The sequence below is a fragment of the Hoplias malabaricus genome, chromosome 1 (assembly GCF_029633855.1).
Source record: "Hoplias malabaricus isolate fHopMal1 chromosome 1, fHopMal1.hap1, whole genome shotgun sequence".
Lineage (NCBI taxonomy): Eukaryota > Metazoa > Chordata > Actinopteri > Characiformes > Erythrinidae > Hoplias > Hoplias malabaricus.
Window position 1 is genome coordinate 51,402,505 of NC_089800.1, and position 19,020 is coordinate 51,421,524.

General features: G+C 46.4%; 1 protein-coding gene across 3 annotated transcripts in view; it reads left to right on the top strand.

Annotated features, from left to right (window-relative positions):
* The window catches only part of LOC136692794 (arf-GAP with Rho-GAP domain, ANK repeat and PH domain-containing protein 1), a 93,815-nt gene extending 89,210 nt beyond the window's left edge, over window positions 1-4,605 (top strand). For all 3 annotated transcript variants that reach the window (XM_066666474.1, XM_066666491.1, XM_066666482.1), the window contains exon 34: window positions 413-4,605. The gene's annotated coding sequence lies outside the window, so the exon portion shown is untranslated. The remainder of the gene's footprint in view (window positions 1-412) is intronic.
* The last annotated feature ends 14,415 nt before the right edge of the window (window positions 4,606-19,020 follow it).

Genomic DNA, 19,020 nt, shown 5'->3' on the forward strand with positions numbered 1-19,020 from the left:
CTCTAACATCACATGATGGTATAAATGTGTGTTGCACTGGTACAAGAGGATCAGACACAGCAGTGCAGCTGGAGTTTTTAAACACTGTGTCCATGTCGTCTGTCACTGCACAGTGTGTGTCGGTCGTCCTCTAGTCCTTCATCAGTGACACAGGACGCTGTCGGCTGGATGTTTTTGGTCGATGTTTTTGATGTTTAAACTCTGAAAGGTTTAAAAACTCCAGCAGCACTGCTGTGTCTGATCCACTCGCACCAGCACAACACACACTAACACACACCACCACGTCAGTATCACTGCAGCGCCGAGAATGATCCACCACCACATCACACCTGCTCTGTGGTTCCCTTAAGTACAATAAATTGAACTGTTGATGGACACACATTAAGATACTTTTTTTCTGTTTTCTCCACAGCTTAGTTCATCCATAGATCATTGTGGAGGATGTGAATCCGTTGGACCTCTAGGAACCTGTTCACACATTCTGGAATAAATGGGATGTACAGATCCATGTACAGTCATTGACTTTTGTCCCTCACCTCCTCTATGTAGGATCTCATTATTGGAACTCTGGGTATTTTTCCCTGGGATTATTTCTTGGGAAACTACTAGGAATAGAATTTTTTTTTTGGGTTAGGTTTACCCCATGGGAACAATCCTCCTTCCCATCTTTCATCCTACACTGCCTTGGTGGACTATGGGGATTTTTCTGAAAGTGTTTCCGGACCAGTTGGAGAGGGACAGCAGGTTCTAAGAAGGTTTGATGGACCTGTACGTGATGGATTTGGACTGTTTACATCACTCCCCAGTATGGTCACTCAGGGCTGCACGATGTGAACGGAATAGTAGTGGTAGGATTATATCTTTTCAAGGGTTCTTGATTAAAGACTGTGGTTCTATGTAGATCCATGAGTTCTGTATAAAACTTAAAATATTAAACTTGAAATAGTTCTTAAGATGTATGGTGAATGTGCTGTATGAGGTTCAGTTCAGAAGTAGTTTTAAAACTACAGGGGTTAGACCATGAATCTGAAACACCTGTCATTTTAGTGTGGGAGGTTTCATGGCTAAATTGGAGCAGCCTGGCGGCCCATCTTCATTAACTGCACATGGCACCAGTAAGACCATGTGCATCCAATGGTTCAAACATTGTATTTTGAAGGCGGTGCCGTGTATCAGGACGACGGTGCAGACTGGTTTGATGAACATGTAAAGTGAAGTTGAACATCTCCCATGGCCTGCACAGTCACCAGATATAAATATTATTGAGCCACTTTGGGGTGTTTTGGAGGAGCGAGTCAGGAAACGTTTTCCTCCACCAGCATCATGTAGTGACCTGGCCACTATCCTGCAAGAAGAATGGCTTAAAATCCCTCTGACCACTGTGCAGGACTTGTATATGTCATAAATGCTAACAGTAGAAGAACCCATTTGGGTGCTATGTAGAGCTAATTTCAAAAAGAATCTATTTACCAAACCATTTACAACACATTTGCCATTCATCTGAAGAACCGTATTATCATGCAGAAAGTTCTGTAAGTTCCATATTGAACTCGTGGTTCTGAATATACTGTTGTAAGCTGTTGTCTTTAGCTAAGAACCCTTGAAGAACCATCTTGTTTTGAAAAGTGTAGTAGACATTGCAGGTCTACTAAAGCTTTCTATAATGTTGTCATGGGCACACAACCATATTCGACCATTTTCACAATATATGACAAACACGAGTTACCCTTTGTATTCTGTTAAAAGTATAGGATAAATGACCAATGCAAACAGTCAATAGAATTAACGAGTGATTGCAAGTACATTTGATAAACTTCGCTTTTAGATTTGGGTTCCTAGGTCCCTATGGCCATTGGTCTCTGCCCATTTACAAAGATGAAAGCCTCTGGTCTTGTATTGGTGCTTTTCCACCACAAGTCCGACGCTACTCGACTTGACTCTGCACGGCTCAGCTCACTTAAAGCTTATCACTTTTCCGTTGGCACAGCTCCCCCGCAAAATGGAGACCGTGACGTCGCAAATCTCCTTCTCTAACAGGGATTGAAAGCTACAACAACGGCACCACAATGCCATTTTTTAGTGATTGACATGGCTCTGGCCAATCATTGCTCTGCAGGGTTTACACCTCACCATTTAGTACCTACTCTGCATGGTTGGAACCCTGGGACCAGGACCAGATTTGGTCAGTGGAAAAGCAAAAGAGCCGAGCAGAGTCAAGTCATGTAGGTTCCATGCTGTGGAAAGTGCCATAAGAGTGGACATAACCATCTGAATAATGCTGGGCGTCTTGGAAGGACGTTGATATTGTGCAGCTCTAGTTTCATACAGTAAGACGAGTGTGTGTGTAACTGGATGTAGGCACCAGATCCGGGAGATTACGTGCTATGTCGTATTTCTTTGTTATTCCGTGTTGGTAATTCCACAGTGGAGCTGAGTGGATGTTGAACTGAGAAACACTTCTGTGTGAAGAAAGTCGCTGCAGGACTCTAGTGGAGCTGTTACTATTCATTAGCATCTTAACACGTGTGTGTGTGTGTGTGTGTTTGTGTGTGGCCCTGACACACCAACATAGCCACTTCATGTACAGCTTCTACTCAAGGGCACACCGTACCTCACACACAAACACACAGCACAAGCGCCAAAAAAAAACAAACAAAAAAAACCCCAAAAAACACTTGCTTATCTCTTCCCTCTGCGCTGTCTCTCCACATTAGCTCACTGATATTTCTCCTTTTTTTGGTTAACGTTTTATTAAATTATTTATTTTGATCTTCTGGACCGTCACCTCCTATCACGTCGTGTCCAGTGCCTGAAAGGCACAGTCCCAGGTTCCCGGAAGTTGTGTATGTGTGTATATACATGTGATTGAGAGCGAACCTCTATATGTATGTGTGTACATATGTTTGTTTTTATTTTCCTTTCACGTCCTCAACTTCGTATTTGTTCTTTGATCATACAGTCATATGCAAATAAGTGTTGTGAAAATCTATAGAGAACACTTTCAAATGTGCCATTGTTTTGGCAGATTTTAAAGCAATGTCTGTTTATTTGCTGAAAACAAGTAGAAAATGTGCTGTAACTTTTGCACAAGCCACAATTTATGTTTATGGATATGTAAACGTCAGCAAATAAACAGTAAAAAAAAAAAAATAAAAATAAAATTGACTTTTACTAAGACAATCCACTTAGCTCCAGAGAGGTCCCGTAGTCTAATGAATGCCTCAGCTGTATGAGGCTGGAAGTCCTAGAGAGCATAGAGAAATCCCATCATCACTCTTCTCTCAAGGCTATCTAGCACAGGCGTCTGTCAGCTGATGTGATAGATCTGGTCAGTTTCCATTCTTGTCCATTGAGATAAAATTGTCCAGTGGTTTGGTGTTAGAAGCAGCTTGAAAAGTAATGGTGGGTTGGCCTTGAGTTTCTCAGAGGAAGCATATATTTGTCCTCCACTCTCCCGGTGGAAATGAAGTGGAATTAGTGGCCATTAATGATTGAGGAGAATATTGGGCTAAAAGTTGTGGACAGACAACAAAACATGGACTTCAGTGTCCAGCTGTTTGTATATGACTGTATACTGGACCTTGTGGTACAGTGAGTAATTAGCTGTTATTAATTTACTGATTTAATTAAAACATTAATCATTATTTAGTCTAATGATGTACCTCAGCCTCAGATAATCAGTCACGTTTTGTGTAAATATTTACCAGTAACAGGGTTATGAAGGAATAACAAACAGAAAATCTGATCTCACATGGCTAACTGGCATCAAACCTAGCAGCATCACTTCCATTTTGTCCTGTCTTGAATTTCCTTTCCCAGTTATCCTTCCTAGCATTCAGATTAGAGAGTTTTGATAATCAGTTTCTAATTAATGCCTAAAATCTGCGGTTGATCCAATCAACATCCAGAAGCTAGTTCACTCAAACAGAGAACAGATCTGAGTCCAGCTGCAATCCGATCCGATCTGGCGTAGTTGATGCAGTCTTGACTTCTGCAGACACTTTCCATTAAGATTCAAGTCTGTCTGGTTCATGCTTTGAAATCTGATTCAAAGCAGTTTGAGCAGGTGACTTAGATCAGATTTCATGTCAGTCTGGGGTGGGGCTTCTTGCCTTCACACCCTCGGCAAACTGAATCACACAAATCAGATTTGGTCACGTGGCCTAGAAAAGTGGCACAAATCTGATCAGTTTCAGTCTGGACTTTTTTTTAAACCCTAACCATTCTGGCACAACTGCAGTGTCAGATCTGATTTAAGAATGAATCCAGTTTGCCCTGCAGTGTAAACACAGCCTTAATTTCACAGAGGGACTCTCCTGCTGACCTCTGCTGTATCCGGTTGCCTGGCCTGTAAATGTGGTGTATATTCCTAGATGGCTACTAACCAGTCTTGTAAAATCAAGTGACCTGCTGTGAGTTGTAACTTCCACTTGCTCTTTGTCTATACGTTTTTACAGTGTTTATGTTTTCCAGTTGCAGTGTGCCTCATTTAAAGGATGTGGTCAGATTCTAAAATATTGGGTCAGTGTTTTTAACCTGTACAGATTTCACAAATGCTTAATCCATCTGTGAATATTAATTTTATAGGAACAAATTAAAAAATATCAAGTCTCTGTGCTGTTTGATTTGATTTTTGATGCTCCACCACCGAGTTCCTGACTGCGAGTCTACATCCCTGGAGAACCCCCAGACATCCGTAACCTGACGTAGCAGAACTGGTCAGTTACTGTTCTCCTCCAAGCGTGTTGAGCTGTGGCTGCAATTATAGCGTCACATGTCAGAAGAAGCAACTGCTGTTTTCACTCTTCCAGTCTGTCAGCATCATTTCTGGTAGATGTTTGAACACTGCTGTGAGGATTTGATGGCAGTCTGCCATACCAGCTTTAGTGAGGTGAGGTTCTGATGTTAGCCGACTAATTCTGGCCCTATGACTCCTTGACTAGCGCTATAAGAGCGTCTCAAGACCTGTGTGCAGGCCGAATCTAGGAGCTTGTGTCTTTGGATAAGTGCAGTACCTCATTACTGTGAAAAATCTCTATGACCTGATCTGCCGGCTCTGAACTTGCTGATTTTCATCCCTCCGTTTTAGCCTCATCTCTGCCTGTAATCACAGGCCTGGAGGAGCTCAGGCTCTTTCGGGATACTTCACCTGCATTTCCATCTGAAAAGAAAAAAAAAAGAAAATAGTGAATTTTCTCAGAAGTCTTTGGGGGGAAAACTGCAAATGGAGGATGTCTTTCAGGCAATGTCACATTTCACAGCCTCTCACTTGTTTACACTCCTCTCTCGCTTCCTCCTCCTCACTTAATAAAGAACATTCACAGGGGGTGTCTTTGGGGATCTGCAGGTCATACCTTTCAAGACACCTGCTTGTCTAGTTCTTCTAAAAGGAAGGGTATTGAGTGGGAATTTCTCCATGTTTGCTGCAGTAACAGCTTCAAGCTTTCCAGTTAGGCTTCACACATGTTGTTGGGACATTTCTGTGAGGTTTTGATCACTGACAATTGGTGCAGCTTTGTTCTCTGGAGGAGTGGAGCTCAGTTCACTGCCTTCAGATCAAATTGCAGTATTTGTTTTTAACCCAGAACTGAATATCCAACACCAGTACCTGATCTTACCAATGGTTTTTGGAGCTGAATGCCATCAAATACTCACAGAAATGTTCCAATATCTTGTGGGAAGACTATCCAGAAGAGTAGAGTAGTGAGTATCTTTTCCCTGCAGGAAAGGGTCAAATTGCAGAGTTATCGTTACCGGAGGTGAGTTGACCTTCAGCTTTTCATCACTCGTTGGGAGTGTAGTCCTCCCTCTGGAGTAATTCTGAGCTTAAGATGGGGGTACGACTAGAATCTAAACTCTTTCTACTGACCATCAGTTAATGGGCATCCACATGTTTAATGGACACTAAAGCTACTTTCTTCCTCTTATCATTTTCTCTCTCTCTCTCTGTCTCTCTCTCTCATTTTCATTCCCATTCCCATAGGGTAGAAATACAAAAGCCAAACCCATACAGATCATTCAGATCTGCCGACCATCACAGCTTGGGGGGGGGGAGGAAGCCTACAGTGAGAAAAAGAAATAGAAACAAAAGAAGAATAATGGACTGAACACTGCCCCAAAGCCCTGACCTGATCGTCACTGTGAATGCTCGGATTTGTATAGGTTCTGACATACAAAAAGTGCAAGCATCTTCTATGTCTGAACTCTGGAGAGCTGTCCTCTCTTTACATGTTGATAGGGAGTTTATGAGCTACAGATCTGGCAGATAATAGGCGGGAGAATTATTGCCCTTGTGAGACCACTAGGACCACCACTGCTTAGTGATTTGCCAAGAAATTTTGAGAACTGACCCCAGGACAACGACACTGCAGAGTTAAAAGGACTCAATTTATTAAGCTAGAGGTGTCCAAAATTGGATCGCCAGGCCAAGTAAGTCTCCTGGATGGATTTTAATTGGCTCAGGGATGCTGTCTGAGATGATGTGTTGCAGTGTTTCTTTTCATCTGTTGGTGGCAGCAGGGCTGGGAATGTACAGCAAGCTGATTTACGCGGTCTGGGGTCTAAGCATTGAACCTGTCATCAGGAGACCACCGGTTCCATCCCTAGTGATGTGTCAAATATTAAAAGGGGACAGTGTGTATGAACTTCAGCAGACACTGCTGTGCCTGATCCACCAGCACAACACACACTAATGCACCACAAACTTTGCACATGGATGTAGGCATTCACTCTTGTATCACATGCTTGTACACACTTGACTGGGATATTGTGTGAGTCTCTCTCTCTCTCTCTCTCTCATTCATATATATATATATATATATATATACACCTAGGGAGAGCCCCAGGATATTCCAGAGGGGACTGAGTCACTCTGGATAGAGTGGTCCAGCAGGGTCTTTATAAGCTGATTTGACATCAGAGCAACACACTGGTGTGTGTGTGTACATCACAAAGCCAGCTCCAGGCTAGAAAGCTAAGCAGTTACAGAGTTCTCTCGTGTGTGTGTGTGTGTGCACAGCAAATTCACCAGTGTTAAATCAACAATATTAGTGTTAACGCATTGTAACACACACTTTTAATTTAACACAGTTAGTGTTGATTTAACACTGGTGAATTTGCTCTGTGTGTGTGTGTGTGCGTGTGTGTGTGTGTGAGAGAAAGAGAGAGAGAGAGAGACTGTACATAACCATGGTGATATTTCGACTACAGATCTCACAGACTAATTAGTTTAGTTTTTTTTTAAATACCTGAAAATGACACCTTCAGAAATGCTCCACTGACCTGTAACAAGGAGAAAAGAACTCCTTTTTGTAAATGTCTAGGGGCAGCCATCTCTCTGAGGTAAGAGAAGCGAGCTTGAGGCCGGAGGGTTGCCGGTTCAGTTCCCCAGACCAGCAAGAGAAAATCCTTTCATGGCTGAAAGGCCCTTGAGCAAGGCCCCTGACATGGTTGGCAGCCCCCTGCTCCAGTTGTGTGTGTTCACTGCTCCTAGTGTGTGTTTGTGTGTTCAATGTCACGGATGGGTCAAATGCGAGGAAGCAGTTTCCCTAAAGGGGACAATAAGGGTGTTTATTCTTCTTCTTCTGTAACTTAAATATATCACTATGCACTAGCAATAATTACCTTATATGTTGCAAAGTTGACTTACTTTTAAATGTTTAAGAATGTCTATTACTTCATTAACGAGTATCAAAATAAACTGGGGGTGGCACGGTGGAGCAGCAGGTTACTGTCGCAGTTCGAGTCCCACTCCGGGTGAGGGTGACTGTCTGTGAGGAGTGTGGTGTGTTCTCTCTGTGTCTGCGTGGGTTTCCTCCAGGTGACTGTCTGTGAGGAGTGTGGTGTGTTCTCTCTGTGTCTGCGTGGGTTTCCTCCGGGTGACTGTCTGTGAGGAGTGTGGTGTGTTCTCTCTGTGTCTGCGTGGGTTTCCTCCAGGTGACTGTCTGTGAGGAGTGTGGTGTGTTCTCTCTGTGTCTGCGTGGGTTTCCTCCGGGTGACTTTCTGCAAGGAGTGTGGTGTGTTCCTCCGGGTGCTCCAGGTTTCCTCCCACAGTCCAAAAACACATGTTGGTAGGTGGATTGGTGACTTAAAAGTGGTCGTAGGTGTGAGTGAATGTGTGTGTTTCCCTGTGAAGGACTGGTGCCCCCTACAGGGTGTATCCCTGCCTTGTGCCCAGTGATTCCAGGTGGGCTCTGGACCCACCGCTGCCCTGAACTGGACACGTGCTTACAGATAATGGATGGATGGATGGATGGATGAAAAAAAAAAAAATAAACTGGTTGTGATGGAAACAGTGAACGGTGTTGGATAGTGGCTGGTGCATTATGAGAAACGCAGGGCATGTCATGTATCTCTCTGATGTCAGTGGGGGGCAGAGCATACTGGCGTCCGTCTAGTGACTGCCGCTGGCAGCGGTTGATTTCCTGCTCTCAGTGTTGCTTGTCCTAATTGCCTCTGCTTTGTGGGTAGTGTTTTACTGACACCTGCTGATTCCCGGTATCAGCTCCTGAATCTACTGCTATTTACAATGAGTGTGAATGTGCTACTCGCTGCCACCCCCCCTCCCCACCCCTATTTTTATTTATTCATTTTCTATACAGTTTTGTAGTCTTTATATTGCTGTGTCTTTGTCTTTTGATGTTCTTTGTTCTGTGTATTTTCATTGGAAGTGCCCCTCCAGAGGTCAGGACCCCCCCGGTGCAGGTATGGTTAGGTTAGTGAGTGTTGCTCTGGTACGAGACATTAGAAGTTTTAACACACAACATTTAGTGAATGTGTCAGCACTTGAGGTTTGTATTTTATTCTGTTTAAATATTGAACACTTGTGGTCAGTCTGACATTTTCCGCCCTAGTCTGAGAAGTTCTACCAGACGAATCAAACTTTAATGAGCCAGTGTCATCAATTCTCCCTCCATCTCTCCTACTGCTCCTTTGTGATCCTTTAAAACCCCCATTTTTTTCCCTTTTCCTTTCTTTTTTCTGTCCAAAGCCTCGTTTAAAGTGTCTCTAATTGAGGCGGTTTGGGCCATTAGTCAGATCAGGGCACTAGTCAGATCAGCTGCTCTCTCTCTCTCTCTCTCTCTCTCTCTCTCTCACACACATTCTCTTGCTCTCTCTTACACACTCTCTCTCTCTCTCTGCACCTCACTTTGTGCTCACTCTCTCTTACACATTCTCTTGCTCTCTCTCTCTCTCTCTGTCTGCACCTCACTTTGTGCTCGCTCTCTCTTACACATTCTCTTGCGCTCTCCTTTCTCTTTCTCTCTCTCTGCCTCACTTTTTTCTCTCACTCTTTACACACTCTGTCTCTTCTCTCACTCTCACTCTCTCTCTCTCTGTAAAGCCGTCCTCATTAGGGCTGTAACTCGGGCGAATCTCAGGTCAGACGGTCCTTCAATTAGTGACCTGACTAGTAGACAGATTAGTGGAGGCTGCCGCCTGATCGCCATAGCAACACCTCTCTGTCTCTCTCCCTCTATTCTGTCTGCATCTCTCTCTCAAGAATCTTTTTTTCCAAAAATTTACCATTTGCAAAGACAGAGACTCTGGAGCAGGGTGGGCATTCGTACCCCTAAAGGGCCGGTGCGGCTGCTGGTTTTAGTTTGGACCCACCAGGAGGTCACATGATCAGATGTTTTGTTGAGACCGACTAATTAAAGGAGTGAAATCAGGTGTGCTCTGGCCAGCAGCCACACCGGCCCTTTGTGGATTAGACTGTCCACCCCTGCTCTAGGGGCATCTCTCCCTATCCGCTTGTTAAGTCGTGATGTTTTGACCTTGTGAAACGTACCGTCCAGGTACAAACTTCCGCTCAGAATGGCAACTTTAGTGATTTTGCCTGTAGATTTTTTCAGATTATTAAAAAAAAAACAAAAAACACTAGCAGTAAATCTATTGACTTTTTGTACAAGCTGCTTCTTATAGTAGATTATCTGTAGCACTGTTCTGACTGTGAGAGGGAGACACGGCTCTCTCCACGGCTCCTGTGCTCCAGCGTGGTGTCACACTTCACAAGAGGATTACAGGTCAATGAAGCATCACAAAGGTGTTTAATAATATTAGGATTCCTTTAAATATACTGCTCGTGTGAGTCCACCTGTAAACAGGTGTGTGTGTGTGTGTGAGAGAGAGAGTGACTGTGTGAGTGTGTGAAATTGTCCATAGGTGTGAGTGTGTGTGAGTGAATGGGTGAGTGTGTGTGAGTGACTGGGTGTGTGAAACTGTCCACAGGTGTGAGTGACTGGGTGAGTGTGTGAGTGAATGGGTGAGTGTGTGTAACTGTCCACAGGTGTGAGTGAATGGGTGAGTGTGTGAAACTGTCCACAGGTGTGAGTGCGTGTGAGTGACTGGGTGAGTGTGTGAGTGAATGGGTGAGTGTGTGTAACTGTCCACAGGTGTGAGTGAATGGGTGAGTGTGTGAAACTGTCCACAGGTGTGAGTGCGTGTGAGTGACTGGGTAAGTGTGTGAGTGAATGGGTAAGTGTGTGAAACTGTCCACAGGTGTGAGTGCGTGTGTGTGAATGGGTGAGTGTGTGAGTGACTGGGTAAGTGTGTGAAACTGTCCACAGGTGTAAGCGTGTGTGAGTGAATGGGTGAGTGTGTGAAACTGTCCACAGGTGTAAGCGTGTGTGAGTGACTGGGTGAGTGTGTGAAACTGTCCACAGGTGTAAGTGTGTGTGTGTGAATGGGTGAGTGTGTGAAACTGTCCACAGGTGTGAGTGTTTGTGAGAGACTGGGTGAATTTGTGAAACTGTCCACAGGTGTGAGTGTATGAAACTGTCCACAGGTGTAAGCGTGTGTGTGTGTGTGAATGGGTGAGTGTGTGTGAGTGAATGGGTGAGTGTGTGTAACTGTCCACAGGTGTGAGTGTGTGTAACTGTCCACAGGTGTGAGTGTGTGTGAGTGACTGGGTGAGTGTGTGTAACTGTCCACAGGTGTGAGTGTGTGTGAGTGACTGGGTGAGTGTGTGAAACTGTCCACAGGTGTGTGTGAGTGACTGGGTGAGTGTGTGAAACTGTCCACAGGTGTGAGTGTGTGTGAGTGACTGGGTGAGTGTGTGAAACTGTCCACAGGTTTGAGTGTGTGTGAGTGACTGGGTGAGTGTGTGAAACTGTCCACAGGTTTGAGTGTGTGTGAGTGACTGGGTGAGTGTGTGAAACTGTCCACAGGATTGAGTGTGTGTGAGTGAATGGGTGAGTGTGTAAAACGGTCCACAGGTTTGAGTGTGTGTGAGTGAATGGGTGAGTGTGTGAAACTGTCCACAGGTTTGAGTGTGTGTGAGTGACTGGGTGAGTGTGTGAAACTGTCCACAGGTGTGAGTGTGTGTGAGTGACTGGGTGAGTGTGTGAAACTGTCCACAGGTTTGAGTGTGTGTGAGTGACTGGGTGAGTGTGTGAAACTGTCCACAGGTGTGAGTGTGTGTGAGTGACTGGGTGAGTGTGTGAAACTGTCCACAGGTTTGAGTGTGTGTGAGTGACTGGGTGAGTGTGTGAAACTGTCCACAGGTTTGAGTGTGTGTGAGTGACTGGGTGAGTGTGTGAAACTGTCCACAGGATTGAGTGTGTGTGAGTGACTGGGTGAGTGTGTGAAACTGTCCACAGGTTTGAGTGTGTGTGAGTGACTGGGTGAGTGTGTGAAACTGTCCACAGGTTTGAGTGTGTGTGAGTGACTGGGTGAGTGTGTGAAACTGTCTACAGGTTTGAGTGTGTGTGAGTGACTGGGTGAGTGTGTGAAACTGTCCACAGGTGTGAGTGTGTGTGAGTGACTGGGTGAGTGTGTGAAACTGTCCACAGGTTTGAGTGTGTGTGAGTGACTGGGTGAGTGTGTGAAACTGTCCACAGGTTTGAGTGTGTGTGAGTGACTGGGTGAGTGTGTGAAACTGTCCACAGGATTGAGTGTGTGTGAGTGACTGGGTGAGTGTGTGAAACTGTCCACACGTTTGAGTGTGTGTGAGTGAATGGGTGAGTGTGTGAAACTGTCCACAGGTTTGAGTGTGTGTGAGTGACTGGGTGAGTGTGTGAAACTGTCTACAGGTTTGAGTGTGTGTGAGTGAATGGGTGAGTGTGTGAAACTGTCCACAGGATTGAGTGTGTGTGAGTGACTGGGTGAGTGTGTGAAACGGTCCACAGGTTTGAGTGTGTGTGAGTGAATGGGTGAGTGTGTGAAACTTTCCACAGGTTTGAGTGTGTGTGAGTGAATGGGTGAGTGTGTGAAACTGTCCACAGGTGTGAGTGTGTGTGAGTGAATGGGTGAGTGTGTGAAACTGTCCACAGGTTTGAGTGTGTGTGAGTGACTGGGTGAGTGTGTGAAACTGTCCACAGGATTGAGTGTGTGTGAGTGACTGGGTGAGTGTGTGAAACTGTCCACAGGTTTGAGTGTGTGTGAGTGACTGGGTGAGTGTGTGAAACTGTCCACAGGATTGAGTGTGTGTGAGTGACTGGGTGAGTGTGTAAAACGGTCCACAGGTTTGAGTGTGTGTGAGTGAATGGGTGAGTGTGTGAAACTGTCCACAGGTTTGAGTGTGTGTGAGTGACTGGGTGAGTGTGTGAAACTGTCCACAGGTGTGAGTGTGTGTGAGTGACTGGGTGAGTGTGTGAAACTGTCCACAGGTTTGAGTGTGTGTGAGTGACTGGGTGAGTGTGTGAAACTGTCCACAGGTTTGAGTGTGTGTGAGTGACTGGTTGAGTGTGTGAAACTGTCCACAGGATTGAGTGTGTGTGAGTGACTGGGTGAGTGTGTGAAACTGTCCACAGGTTTGAGTGTGTGTGAGTGACTGGGTGAGTGTGTGAAACTGTCCACAGGTTTGAGTGTGTGTGAGTGACTGGGTGAGTGTGTGAAACTGTCTACAGGTTTGAGTGTGTGTGAGTGACTGGGTGAGTGTGTGAAACTGTCCACAGGTGTGAGTGTGTGTGAGTGACTGGGTGAGTGTGTGAAACTGTCCACAGGTTTGAGTGTGTGTGAGTGACTGGGTGAGTGTGTGAAACTGTCCACAGGTTTGAGTGTGTGTGAGTGACTGGGTGAGTGTGTGAAACTGTCCACAGGATTGAGTGTGTGTGAGTGACTGGGTGAGTGTGTGAAACTGTCCACACGTTTGAGTGTGTGTGAGTGAATGGGTGAGTGTGTGAAACTGTCCACAGGTTTGAGTGTGTGTGAGTGACTGGGTGAGTGTGTGAAACTGTCTACAGGTTTGAGTGTGTGTGAGTGAATGGGTGAGTGTGTGAAACTGTCCACAGGATTGAGTGTGTGTGAGTGACTGGGTGAGTGTGTGAAACGGTCCACAGGTTTGAGTGTGTGTGAGTGAATGGGTGAGTGTGTGAAACTTTCCACAGGTTTGAGTGTGTGTGAGTGAATGGGTGAGTGTGTGAAACTGTCCACAGGTGTGAGTGTGTGTGAGTGAATGGGTGAGTGTGTGAAACTGTCCACAGGTTTGAGTGTGTGTGAGTGACTGGGTGAGTGTGTGAAACTGTCCACAGGATTGAGTGTGTGTGAGTGACTGGGTGAGTGTGTAAAACGGTCCACAGGTTTGAGTGTGTGTGAGTGAATGGGTGAGTGTGTGAAACTGTCCACAGGTTTGAGTGTGTGTGAGTGACTGGGTGAGTGTGTGAAACTGTCCACAGGTTTGAGTGTGTGTGAGTGAATGGGTGAGTGTGTGAAACTGTCCACAGGTTTGAGTGTGTGTGAGTGACTGGGTGAGTGTGTGAAACTGTCCACAGGATTGAGTGTGTGTGAGTGACTGGGTGAGTGTGTAAAACGGTCCACAGGTTTGAGTGTGTGTGAGTGAATGGGTGAGTGTGTGAAACTGTCCACAGGTTTGAGTGTGTGTGAGTGACTGGGTGAGTGTGTGAAACTGTCCACAGGTGTGAGTGTGTGTGAGTGACTGGGTGAGTGTGTGAAACTGTCCACAGGTTTGAGTGTGTGTGAGTGACTGGGTGAGTGTGTGAAACTGTCCACAGGTTTGAGTGTGTGTGAGTGAAAGGGTGAGTGTGTGAAACTGTCCACAGGTTTGAGTGTGTGTGAGTGACTGGGTGAGTGTGTGAAACTGTCCACAGGATTGAGTGTGTGTGAGTGACTGGGTGAGTGTGTAAAACGGTCCACAGGTTTGAGTGTGTGTGAGTGAATGGGTGAGTGTGTGAAACTGTCCACAGGATTGAGTGTGTGTGAGTGACTGGGTGAGTGTGTGAAACGGTCCACACGTTTGAGTGTGTGTGAGTGAATGGGTGAGTGTGTGAAACTGTCCACAGGTTTGAGTGTGTGTGAGTGAATGGGTGAGTGTGTGAAACTGTCCACAGGTTTGAGTGTGTGTGAGTGAATGGGTGAGTGTGTGAAACTGTCCACAGGTTTGAGTGTGTGTGAGTGAATGGGTGAGTGTGTGAAACTGTCCACAGGTTTGAGTGTGTGTGAGTGAATGGGTGAGTGTGTGAAACTGTCCACAGGTTTGAGTGAGTGTGAGTGACTGGGTGAGTGTGTGAAACTGTCCACAGGTTTGAGTGTGTGTGAGTGACTGGGTGAGTGTGTGAAACTGTCTACAGGTTTGAGTGTGTGTGAGTGAATGGGTGAGTGTGTGAAACTGTCCACAGGATTGAGTGTGTGTGAGTGACTGGGTGAGTGTGTGAAACGGTCCACAGGTTTGAGTGTGTGTGAGTGAATGGGTGAGTGTGTGAAACTGTCCACAGGTTTGAGTGTGTGTGAGTGAATGGGTGAGTGTGTGAAACTGTCCACAGGTTTGAGTGTGTGTGAGTGAATGGGTGAGTGTGTGAAACTGTCCACAGGATTGAGTGTGTGTGAGTGACTGGGTGAGTGTGTGAAACTGTCCACAGGTTTGAGTGTGTGTGAGTGACTGGGTGAGTGTGTGAAACGGTCCACAGGTTTGAGTGTGTGTGAGTGAATGGGTGAGTGTGTGAAACTGTCCACAGGATTGAGTGTGTGTGAGTGACTGGGTGAGTGTGTGAAACGGTCCACAGGTTTGAGTGTGTGTGAGTGACTGGGTGAGTGTGTGAAACTGTCTACAGGTTTGAGTGTGTGTGAGTGACTGGGTGAGTGTGTGAAACTGTCCACAGGTGTGAGTGTGTGTGAGTGACTGGGTGAGTGTGTGAAACTGTCCACAGGTTTGAGTGTGTGTGAGTGACTGGGTGAGTGTGTGAAACTGTCCACAGGTTTGAGTGTGTGTGAGTGACTGGGTGAGTGTGTGAAACTGTCCACAGGATTGAGTGTGTGTGAGTGACTGGGTGAGTGTGTGAAACTGTCCACACGTTTGAGTGTGTGTGAGTGAATGGGTGAGTGTGTGAAACTGTCCACAGGTTTGAGTGTGTGTGAGTGACTGGGTGAGTGTGTGAAACTGTCTACAGGTTTGAGTGTGTGTGAGTGAATGGGTGAGTGTGTGAAACTGTCCACAGGATTGAGTGTGTGTGAGTGACTGGGTGAGTGTGTGAAACGGTCCACAGGTTTGAGTGTGTGTGAGTGAATGGGTGAGTGTGTGAAACTTTCCACAGGTTTGAGTGTGTGTGAGTGAATGGGTGAGTGTGTGAAACTGTCCACAGGTGTGAGTGTGTGTGAGTGACTGGGTGAGTGTGTGAAACGGTCCACAGGTTTGAGTGTGTGTGAGTGAATGGGTGAGTGTGTGAAACTTTCCACAGGTTTGAGTGTGTGTGAGTGAATGGGTGAGTGTGTGAAACTGTCCACAGGTGTGAGTGTGTGTGAGTGAATGGGTGAGTGTGTGAAACTGTCCACAGGTTTGAGTGTGTGTGAGTGACTGGGTGAGTGTGTGAAACTGTCCACAGGATTGAGTGTGTGTGAGTGACTGGGTGAGTGTGTGAAACTGTCCACAGGTTTGAGTGTGTGTGAGTGACTGGGTGAGTGTGTGAAACTGTCCACAGGATTGAGTGTGTGTGAGTGACTGGGTGAGTGTGTAAAACGGTCCACAGGTTTGAGTGTGTGTGAGTGAATGGGTGAGTGTGTGAAACTGTCCACAGGTTTGAGTGTGTGTGAGTGACTGGGTGAGTGTGTGAAACTGTCCACAGGTGTGAGTGTGTGTGAGTGACTGGGTGAGTGTGTGAAACTGTCCACAGGTTTGAGTGTGTGTGAGTGACTGGGTGAGTGTGTGAAACTGTCCACAGGTTTGAGTGTGTGTGAGTGACTGGTTGAGTGTGTGAAACTGTCCACAGGATTGAGTGTGTGTGAGTGACTGGGTGAGTGTGTGAAACTGTCCACAGGTTTGAGTGTGTGTGAGTGACTGGGTGAGTGTGTGAAACTGTCCACAGGTTTGAGTGTGTGTGAGTGACTGGGTGAGTGTGTGAAACTGTCTACAGGTTTGAGTGTGTGTGAGTGACTGGGTGAGTGTGTGAAACTGTCCACAGGTGTGAGTGTGTGTGAGTGACTGGGTGAGTGTGTGAAACTGTCCACAGGTTTGAGTGTGTGTGAGTGACTGGGTGAGTGTGTGAAACTGTCCACAGGTTTGAGTGTGTGTGAGTGACTGGGTGAGTGTGTGAAACTGTCCACAGGATTGAGTGTGTGTGAGTGACTGGGTGAGTGTGTGAAACTGTCCACACGTTTGAGTGTGTGTGAGTGAATGGGTGAGTGTGTGAAACTGTCCACAGGTTTGAGTGTGTGTGAGTGACTGGGTGAGTGTGTGAAACTGTCTACAGGTTTGAGTGTGTGTGAGTGAATGGGTGAGTGTGTGAAACTGTCCACAGGATTGAGTGTGTGTGAGTGACTGGGTGAGTGTGTGAAACGGTCCACAGGTTTGAGTGTGTGTGAGTGAATGGGTGAGTGTGTGAAACTTTCCACAGGTTTGAGTGTGTGTGAGTGAATGGGTGAGTGTGTGAAACTGTCCACAGGTGTGAGTGTGTGTGAGTGAATGGGTGAGTGTGTGAAACTGTCCACAGGTTTGAGTGTGTGTGAGTGACTGGGTGAGTGTGTGAAACTGTCCACAGGATTGAGTGTGTGTGAGTGACTGGGTGAGTGTGTAAAACGGTCCACAGGTTTGAGTGTGTGTGAGTGAATGGGTGAGTGTGTGAAACTGTCCACAGGTTTGAGTGTGTGTGAGTGACTGGGTGAGTGTGTGAAACTGTCCACAGGTTTGAGTGTGTGTGAGTGAATGGGTGAGTGTGTGAAACTGTCCACAGGTTTGAGTGTGTGTGAGTGACTGGGTGAGTGTGTGAAACTGTCCACAGGATTGAGTGTGTGTGAGTGACTGGGTGAGTGTGTAAAACGGTCCACAGGTTTGAGTGTGTGTGAGTGAATGGGTGAGTGTGTGAAACTGTCCACAGGTTTGAGTGTGTGTGAGTGACTGGGTGAGTGTGTGAAACTGTCCACAGGTGTGAGTGTGTGTGAGTGACTGGGTGAGTGTGTGAAACTGTCCACAGGTTTGAGTGTGTGTGAGTGACTGGGTGAGTGTGTGAAACTGTCCACAGGTTTGAGTGTGTGTGAGTGAAAGGGTGAGTGTGTGAAACTGTCCACAGGTTTGAGTGTGTGTGAGTGACTGGGTGAGTGTGTGAAACTGTCCACAGGATTGAGTGTGTGTGAGTGACTGGGTGAGTGTGTAAAACGGTCCACAGGTTTGAGTGTGTGTGAGTGAATGGGTGAGTGTGTGAAACTGTCCACAGGATTGAGTGTGTGTGAGTGACTGGGTGAGTGTGTGAAACGGTCCACACGTTTGAGTGTGTGTGAGTGAATGGGTGAGTGTGTGAAACTGTCCACAGGTTTGAGTGTGTGTGAGTGAATGGGTGAGTGTGTGAAACTGTCCACAGGTTTGAGTGTGTGTGAGTGAATGGGTGAGTGTGTGAAACTGTCCACAGGTTTGAGTGTGTGTGAGTGAATGGGTGAGTGTGTGAAACTGTCCACAGGTTTGAGTGTGTGTGAGTGAATGGGTGAGTGTGTGAAACTGTCCACAGGTTTGAGTGAGTGTGAGTGACTGGGTGAGTGTGTGAAACTGTCCACAGGTTTGAGTGTGTGTGAGTGACTGGGTGAGTGTGTGAAACTGTCTACAGGTTTGAGTGTGTGTGAGTGAATGGGTGAGTGTGTGAAACTGTCCACAGGATTGAGTGTGTGTGAGTGACTGGGTGAGTGTGTGAAACGGTCCACAGGTTTGAGTGTGTGTGAGTGAATGGGTGAGTGTGTGAAACTGTCCACAGGTTTGAGTGTGTGTGAGTGAATGGGTGAGTGTGTGAAACTGTCCACAGGTTTGAGTGTGTGTGAGTGAATGGGTGAGTGTGTGAAACTGTCCACAGGATTGAGTGTGTGTGAGTGACTGGGTGAGTGTGTGAAACTGTCCACAGGTTTGAGTGTGTGTGAGTGACTGGGTGAGTGTGTGAAACGGTCCACAGGTTTGAGTGTGTGTGAGTGAATGGGTGAGTGTGTGAAACTGTCCACAGGATTGAGTGTGTGTGAGTGACTGGGTGAGTGTGTGAAACGGTCCACAGGTTTGAGTGTGTGTGAGTGACTGGGTGAGTGTGTGAAACTGTCTACAGGTTTGAGTGTGTGTGAGTGACTGGGTGAGTGTGTGAAACTGTCCACAGGTGTGAGTGTGTGTGAGTGACTGGGTGAGTGTGTGAAACTGTCCACAGGTTTGAGTGTGTGTGAGTGACTGGGTGAGTGTGTGAAACTGTCCACAGGTTTGAGTGTGTGTGAGTGACTGGGTGAGTGTGTGAAACTGTCCACAGGATTGAGTGTGTGTGAGTGACTGGGTGAGTGTGTGAAACTGTCCACACGTTTGAGTGTGTGTGAGTGAATGGGTGAGTGTGTGAAACTGTCCACAGGTTTGAGTGTGTGTGAGTGACTGGGTGAGTGTGTGAAACTGTCTACAGGTTTGAGTGTGTGTGAGTGAATGGGTGAGTGTGTGAAACTGTCCACAGGATTGAGTGTGTGTGAGTGACTGGGTGAGTGTGTGAAACGGTCCACAGGTTTGAGTGTGTGTGAGTGAATGGGTGAGTGTGTGAAACTTTCCACAGGTTTGAGTGTGTGTGAGTGAATGGGTGAGTGTGTGAAACTGTCCACAGGTGTGAGTGTGTGTGAGTGAATGGGTGA